General features: G+C 43.0%; 1 pseudogene; it reads right to left on the minus strand.

Moving 5' to 3' along the window:
- Positions 1-356: 356 nt before the first annotated feature.
- LOC130034183 (adenylate kinase 2, mitochondrial-like) lies at positions 357-1,034 on the minus strand (annotated as a pseudogene).
- Positions 1,035-8,118: the final 7,084 nt, after the last annotated feature.

Below are 8,118 nucleotides of genomic sequence, written 5' to 3' on the forward strand. Positions count from 1 at the left end.
CACTGAGGCTCTGAGATCAAAGTTGAGGTCATAGAGTATTGCTTAAAACCATACAGTCACCAGTCTAGAGGACATGAAGGCATGATTCCTTCGAAGTAATACTGTGTCTTCCTCGTTCTACCCTACCCTCCAATCGTCTTTCCAAAATAATTGTTGGTACATGTCAATATTCCTACTGTGGTTTATAAAAGGCTCATCACAACACTGCTGCTCTCTCCCCATTACTCCTGCGGATGCCTTGCCACTCCTCCCACCCTGGCCTCACCCTACACTCATCTGCCCTCCGCCCAATACATAAAAACAGAGACCACGCTGAGGGGAGATGATCAGTGGTGGTCTCTCCGGGTCTTCTGTTACTAGGATGTGGCTTTGGAGAAGGCTGCTAGGATGCTTGTGAAGACAACATCAGGGATCTGGGAGGCGTCGATGGCAGAGTGAATGTCCCATTTGTGGTAGTACTCCACGAGGGGTTGATCTGCATGTGGTTGTCTTCTAGCTGAATTTTTAAGACCTTCCCGTTATCATCTGATTGGACCAGTGGCTTCCCCGTGATATTGTCCTTCATGGATTCCTTCAGGGGGTTGAACTCCTCCTGGTAGGAACGCCACTCTGGGATGAATCAGACTTCTTGTGATCCTCTGGATCAGCAGAGAATAGGGAATGCTTATCTCAATCACAGAATCCTGCTTCTCTTTCCCCTTCTTCATGAGATCATCGAGCATTTCTGCCTGCTTCACATTCCGAGGGAAGCCTAGGAGGAAACCGTTTCTGCATGGTAGGGTCTCCAAAGTCTTCTAGACAATTTCTTCACTCACCACCTTTCTGCCATCCATAGTGCCTTCAGTTTTTTCCCCAGCTCTGATCCACAAGCCACCATCACCCTCAGCATGTCCCTGGTAGCTAAATGGCAGACACAGGAGTTTATGGCCAATTTGGGTGCCTGAGTTCCCTTTGCAGCCCTCAGTGGCCCCAGCACCGCCTAGATGCCCTTTGAGTACTCGTCAGCCTGTGTGTGCCAGCGCATTGGGAGCCATGGTCATAGGTCCCTTGCTTCTCCAGTCTCTAGCACATCTCACCTTTTTCCCCCTAAGCTTTTTTTTCTTTAGGGGACACATCCAGCGGTAGTCCTGGCTTTGCACTCAGGAATCACTCCTGGCAGTGCTCAGGGGACCATATGGGATCCTGAGAATCAAACCCCAGTCAACGGCGTGCGAGACAAATACCCTACTTATTGTGCTATCTCTCCAGCCCCTCCCCCTAAGTTTTGTAAGTGGTTTATATCTCTTTGTCAGATGACTGGTGGCCAAATATTTTCTTAAAGTCCATAAAATTACCTTTTTATTCTAGTCATCATTTCTTCTGCAGTATAGAAGCATCTTAATTTGATGCAGTCCAATTTGTTTATTTTTGCTTCCTTTTCCTTGGCCCGTGGCATTGAGTCATTGAATATGCCTCTAAATTTAATATCATGAAATGTTCTCCTTGTGTTATCCTTGATACAAATTAGGTGTTAATAAATGTTTGTAAGCCATTTTGAAATGACTCTTTCATTGTGAAAGGTGTGAAATAGGTGTCTGAGTTCATTTTTTACACGTGGTTGACCAGTTGTCCCAATATATTTTTTGTGAAGCTGAAACTATTATTCATGGTATTATGCACTGTAATTTACAATACCATGAATAATAGTTTCAATTACAGTGCATAATAGAATACTTTAAAATATCCTTGTTAGTTTTACATGCTAATATTATATATTAGAAACAGGCCGATAATGCGCCCTGGGCAAACTGGAGAGGCCTCCGGATCCGACCACGGCCCAGCCACCGATAGGCACCCTGGCGCCGCCCCCCCTGGAGCGATAGCACAGCAGGTAGGGTGTTTGCTTTGCACACAGTCAACATGGCTGACCCGAGTTTGATTCCTCCGCCTATCTCGGAGAGCCTGGCAAGCTACTGAGAGTATCTCGCCTGCTCGGCAAATCATAGCAAGCTCCCTGTGACGTATTCGATATGCCAAACACAGTAACAACAAGTCTCATGATGGAGATGTTACTGGGATGGCTCGAGCAAATCGATGAACAATGGGAGGAACGTGACCGTCTTTTAATTATATATCATTGAAAGAAAACTCTTATCTTCATAAAAATCAGAAATTAATTCAGACCAAGCCTATAGTCAGACCAAGACTTTAATCATAGAATGATGTAGTTTATTATAAGCCAATAACTTTGCAAAAGGCAGAAACTGCTATTCTTGTTTTAGAAAAAATATATTTTAGGCCGAAATAGATTACAACAGGGGCTATTGTGCCGCGAGCAGGCCAATCTTTACCTGTGAGGCGAGTGCATCAGCATCCTGATGGCACCGTCAGACTTTCAGATACCCCAAAATTGTTGCTGTGCCTTTTGCCAGACCCCAAAAACTTGGGACAAAATTTACCAGGAAAGTAAAAGGCAATAAGTTAGGCATGTGAGAGACACACCCACAAACCACCTCCAGCTCAGCTATATAATTGGAAGCATGGCCTCTCTGGTTCCTGATTGGACTGCTTAACGGCCATGATCCCAGAGACTCAGAAACGAATCTCGGAACCCAAAGGCTTTTGGCAGAAATGCGTCCTGTTCCTGCAGTAGGTTACTGGCGCTGGGCCATTCCAGGTGGGAATAGGTTTCATGCCATGGCCTGTTCCCACTGGCAGCCCGGTGAAAACCATACTCCGGAGGCCACTGGACAGTCAGGTATGGGCCTGCAGTGACGAGACACGTGGGGCCACACCAGATGGGGATGAAGCAGGTGCTTTCCTCCCCATCCCAAGGAGACCCCGAGTTGGCGCCTACAAACAGCCTCTCTAGCTCCTGATCAAACCGATTAACGGCCATGATCCCAGAGACTCAGAAACAAATCTCGAAGCCCAGTGGCTTTTGGCAGAAATGCATCTGGACCACGTACAAGGTGGCCATCGCCTCAGAGCTTATAGGAAATCCAGGTATGAGCCGGCTATGAGGGAGCAAGTGCAGTCTCATGGGAAGGGGGGCGGTACTGGCTCGTCCTTCATGCCGTACCGAGGTCACGAGTTGCCCCCCACGAGTGGCTCTTCAGCACGGCCATGGCTCTAGAGGCAAAAGGACTTAATCCAGAGCCATGTAGCTTGCGGCAGAAAAGTGAATGGACCATGCGTTAAACTACGGCACTATGACTCCCTGGTAGGGAAAGGGTGTTGCTCCCTTCCGCCTTCCACTTCGCTGCCCCACAGCAAGGTGGCTGCCACCTCAGATCTTATTGGTAAGCCAGTTATGAGCCAGCAGTGACGAGGAAACTGCAGTCTCATGGGAAAGGGGACAGTACCAGCTCGTCCTTCATGCCCTACCGAGGTCAGGAGTTGCCCCCTCTGAGTGGCTCTCCAGCACAGCCATAGCTCCAGAGGTAAAAGGACTTAATCCAGACCCTGGCAGCTTGCGGCAGAAAAGTGAATGAACCATACGTTAAACTATGGCACCATGCCTCCCTAGGAGGGAAAGAATGTAGCTCCCTTCCGCCTTCCCCCCAACCTCGGGAACAAGGTGGCCGCTGCCTCAGAGGTTATAGGAAAGTCAGGTATGAGTAGGACAATGGCAGTCTCATGAAAAGAGGGGCGGTACCAGCTCATCCTTCACGCCCTACCGAGGTCAAGAGTTGTCCCCCACAAGTGGCTCTGCGTCACAGCCATAACACCAGAGGTACAGAAACCAATCTGGTAATTATCAGGCTCTTTGCAGAAATCCAAAATCATATGATTCTCATAACCAGCTATAGAAAACAAAGTATTTCACAATGCCTTTTCAGCAATTCTGATGGGTGGGTGGGGATTCTAAACAATAATGGTGAATCTTTTGTCAAAATAATGAATGTGATCAATGTAGAGAAAAGTTAAGTAGAAATAATCTGCCTCACAGGCATTGGGAGGGGTAGGAGGGGGTATATTGGGGATTCTTGGTGGTGAAAAATGAGTAATGGTGAAGGGATAGTTGTTTGATCATTATATGATTGAGACTTAAACCTGAATGCTTTGTAACGTTTTCCACAGTGATTCAATAAATAAATATAAGAAGAAAAAAATAAGTAAAATTATAAAAAAAAAGTAAGGTGGAGTTCATGCCCAATTCAAACAGCTAATCAGTGGCTGAATAAATAGCAGTACTCCTACATAAAAAAGAGATTACAACATACAAAGACATACACTACATCCTTCAAGGGAAAAATCGCTGAAAAAGATGGTGCATCAGAACTAGAAAGATGGTACAGTGGATAAAGTATTTGTCTTGTATGTATCCGGTCAGTATTAAATTTCTGGCACCACATACAGTGTGCTGAGCACCGCCAGGAGTGATCCTTTGTGCACAGCCAGGAGCAAGCCCTGAGCAGTTTCTGGTGTGATCCAAAACACCTAAACAAAATGGAGTTTCATTAGACTGAGTTAAAAAGTAAACTATCAGATTCTGTCTTCTGAGAGAAATTGAGAATTGAAATTAATGTCTTCATTAAATGTTTAATATGGTTCTCCAACTAAACCTATTGGACTTGATGCTTTCTGTTTTGGAACATCATTAATCATAAATTTAATGTATTTAATATATAGAGATATATAAAAATGTCCATCTGAAACATAAATAAGTTGTGCAACATAGATTTATCTCATTTCTGTGTTGCTTTGTGTATGGAAACATTTTCAGACATAATTGACACATACAATTTAATCACACAAACAGGAATATTCAAATAGTTTCAGTATATTCACTACAGTGAATATTACATTTACATATGCCAATAAGAAAACTTAACACTCCACCTGTCATCATACTTGTATCACTTAAGATAGTCAAAAGCAACTATTAATGTATGACTTAAGATAGTCTAAAGCAACTACTAATTAACTTTTTCTTTATTTCTATAGGACATTTTATATGAATTTTATACGTATAAAACCAAACTGCCTGGCTTTTGTAAAATGACTTATCTCACCTGTAATAACATTTCAAATGTTTATCCATGTGGCAATATGTATCAGAAAATCACTCCCCTTTATATCTGAGTAATGATTAATGATAAGAATGTCCCTTATTTTGTTTATATCAGGAAAGGGATTTTGGGGGGACAGAGAGATGGTACAGTGTATAGGGCATGTGCTGTGTTTCCTTGGTTCCATCCCTGAAACTCTATAAGCTCCTGTATTACCTTCCATGAATTTGATACATTTATATATTACATTTATTGATTCGATTTATTTAATCTTAATTTTGCATATGATGAAAGATAAAGCTACAAGTGCATCTATTGCCTCTTTAAGCTGTTTGAGCACCATATGCTGAAAACATTCATTTGCTTCTATTGATGGCTTTGATTCTTGTAAAAAGGTCTGTTTGGAGAGACAATACTGAGATTAAGGAAGGTGTCGACAACTCTGTGGTTGAGCATAGTTCAATCACAAGAACTTCATGCACCCTGAACACTCTAGGCATGTACAAAGGAATAGGAACATATTGGTAAAGTACAAGATAGGGTTATAGCACGTAGCGCTCTTGCCTTACAAGCCTTATATGTAGTCGACCTGGGTTAGATGTTTAGCACCCAATATTCACTCCTGAGCCCTGTTAAAAATGATTGCTGAACCCCCCTCCAAGGAGCCACGGTGAGGACAGTTGATCCTGCGGAGGATCAACACAGGCAAAAGTTTCACCTTCACAAAACATGAGTGATGCTTAAAAAGTCAGAGTAGGTTGTGACTGCAATAAGCATTCCATTTATTCCCATCTCTGATGTCAGAGAAACTCAATGGTAACTTGAACCCCCACATCTATCCAGCACCAAAAAGGTAGGGGTAGTGTGCACTCTACTATCTTCTTCACCTTTCTTTGTAAACTCTATTCATTACTGAGATGCTAGCCTCCATGAACGTAGGACCAAGCACTAGGAAGTAGGATTGTCTGGCCAATTGCTGTTGTTTTCCTTACCCTGATGTTTACAGACTAGTGGGTTACTGAATCACTGATTCAATACTCCCTGGTGCCAGCAAATAGCACAGAAGAATTGATGTACATTCTCACTGTGATGTAACAAAATGTTTATCAGAACTTTTTGTCATTGGAAATTTATCAATTTAACTGCTGTAAGGGAAGGGTTACTGAGTCAAACTTTATCTCAGCCATTTGCATGAACAAGTGTGTCAGTATCCATTCTTGGATTTGAAAATAAGCCGTAAAGCAGTCTGTGTTAAACATGAGACTTGATGTAGTCTCGCCATATGGTTGTGGTAAACAAAATTTCCAAGATAAAATAGAAAAATCATGATATCAAGAGCCAAAACAGCCTGATGATGCCTTCAGACTTCTAGATGCCACAAAATTGCTGCTGTGCCTTTCACCAGACACTAACAACCTGGGGCCAAGTTTGCCAAGAAAGTAAATGGCTAAAAGGTAGGTATGTGGGAGACAGACCCAAAAACCAACTCCGGCTCAGCTATATAACTGAAGGCAAGGCATCTCTGATTCCTGATCAAACTGCTTAACGGCCATGATCCCAGAGACTCAGAAACAAATTTCAGAACCTAGAGGCTTTGGGAAGATATGCATCAGGTTTTGCAGTAGGTTATTGGTGCCGGGACAGCCAGGGGGAATAGGTTTTGTGCCTTTGCCTGTTCCCCCTGGTGACTCTGAGGACCCATCCTCCAGAGGCTATTGGACAGTCAGGTTTGAGCCCGCACTGACGAAACACGGGGCCTCGTGGGATGGGGGTGGAGCAGGACATTTACTGCTCACGCTTACAGACCCCAAGTCACTGACTCTTAACGGCCTCTCTGGTTCCTGTTAAAGCTGCTTAACAGCCATAATCCCAGAGAGTCAGAAACAAATCTCAGAACCCAGCAGTTTTCAGCAAGAAATCCCACCAGATTTAAATGTTAATATTTTTGAATTCCAAAATCGTGCAGCCACTACTGCGGCTACACGACATAACCAGCAATAGAAAACAAATTCTCTATGGTTGCCTTTTCAGCACATTTGAGTGTTGTGATGAAATTCATAATAATAATTGTGGGTCTGGTGTCAAAATATTGAATGTAATCAAAGTAGAGAGAGAGTAATGTGGAAATCACCTGCCCCACAGGTACGGGGAGGGTGTGGCATGGGGGTTATACTATGTTTTTTGTTGGTAGAAAATGGGCACTGGTGAAAGGACAGATGTTTCATCATTGTAAGACCGAGACTTAAACGCAAAATCTTTGTAACTGCTCTCCCGGTGATTCAATAAATAAATTTATAACAAAGAAAAAAGAGTATGGTGGAGTTCATGCCCAATTCAATCAGCCTAACCAATGGCTGAAGAAATAGCAATACTCCTACATTAAAAAAAGTGCCAAAAGAAACTTCAACCTTGAATAATAAAAAAAAAACCTTAGATGCTGACCTGAGTGAATATTCCAATTATCTGTCAAGAATGTTAATGTTACTCTAGTACAACTGCTCCAGCAAACATTTATAGTCTTTTGATGCAAATAAAAACCAATTTAAAAATTAGCAAAGAAACAGAATTTATAAAAGGCAAAAAATTTAAATTATAAAAATCAAAACAAAAACAGGTTTAAAATATTCATGAGAGCATAGGTGTAAATAAAGCAGGTAAAGCAGTTTCCATGCAAACAGGGGACTAAGGTTCTACCTCTGGCATTTGAAATGGTCCGCTGAGCCCTGCCAGGAGTAATCTCTGAGGGAAGAAACTGGAGAATAAGCCCAGAGCACAGCCAGGTATGGCCCCAAAACAAGTAAATTAAACTACTCACAAGATGGGAGATAAACTGTAGTATGGAAGAGGCAAAAGAATCAATAATTTGAGACTGAATTATTTACCCAATGTAAACAACAGCACTGTAGCACTGTAGCACTGTCCTCCCGTTGTCCATCAATTTGGTCAAGCAGGCCTGGTAAAGACTCCATTGTGAGACTTGGTAGTACTGTGTGTGGCATATTGAATACATCACAGGTAGCTTGCCAGTCTTTGCCGTGCAGGCGGTATACTCTTGGTGGCTTGCTAGGCTCTCCGAGAGGGGTAGAGGAATCAAAACCAGCTCGGCAGGGCCGTCTGCAAGTCA

The sequence above is a fragment of the Sorex fumeus genome, unplaced genomic scaffold (genome assembly GCF_029834395.1).
Source record: "Sorex fumeus unplaced genomic scaffold, SorFum_2.1 ptg000058l, whole genome shotgun sequence".
NCBI lineage: Eukaryota > Metazoa > Chordata > Mammalia > Eulipotyphla > Soricidae > Sorex > Sorex fumeus.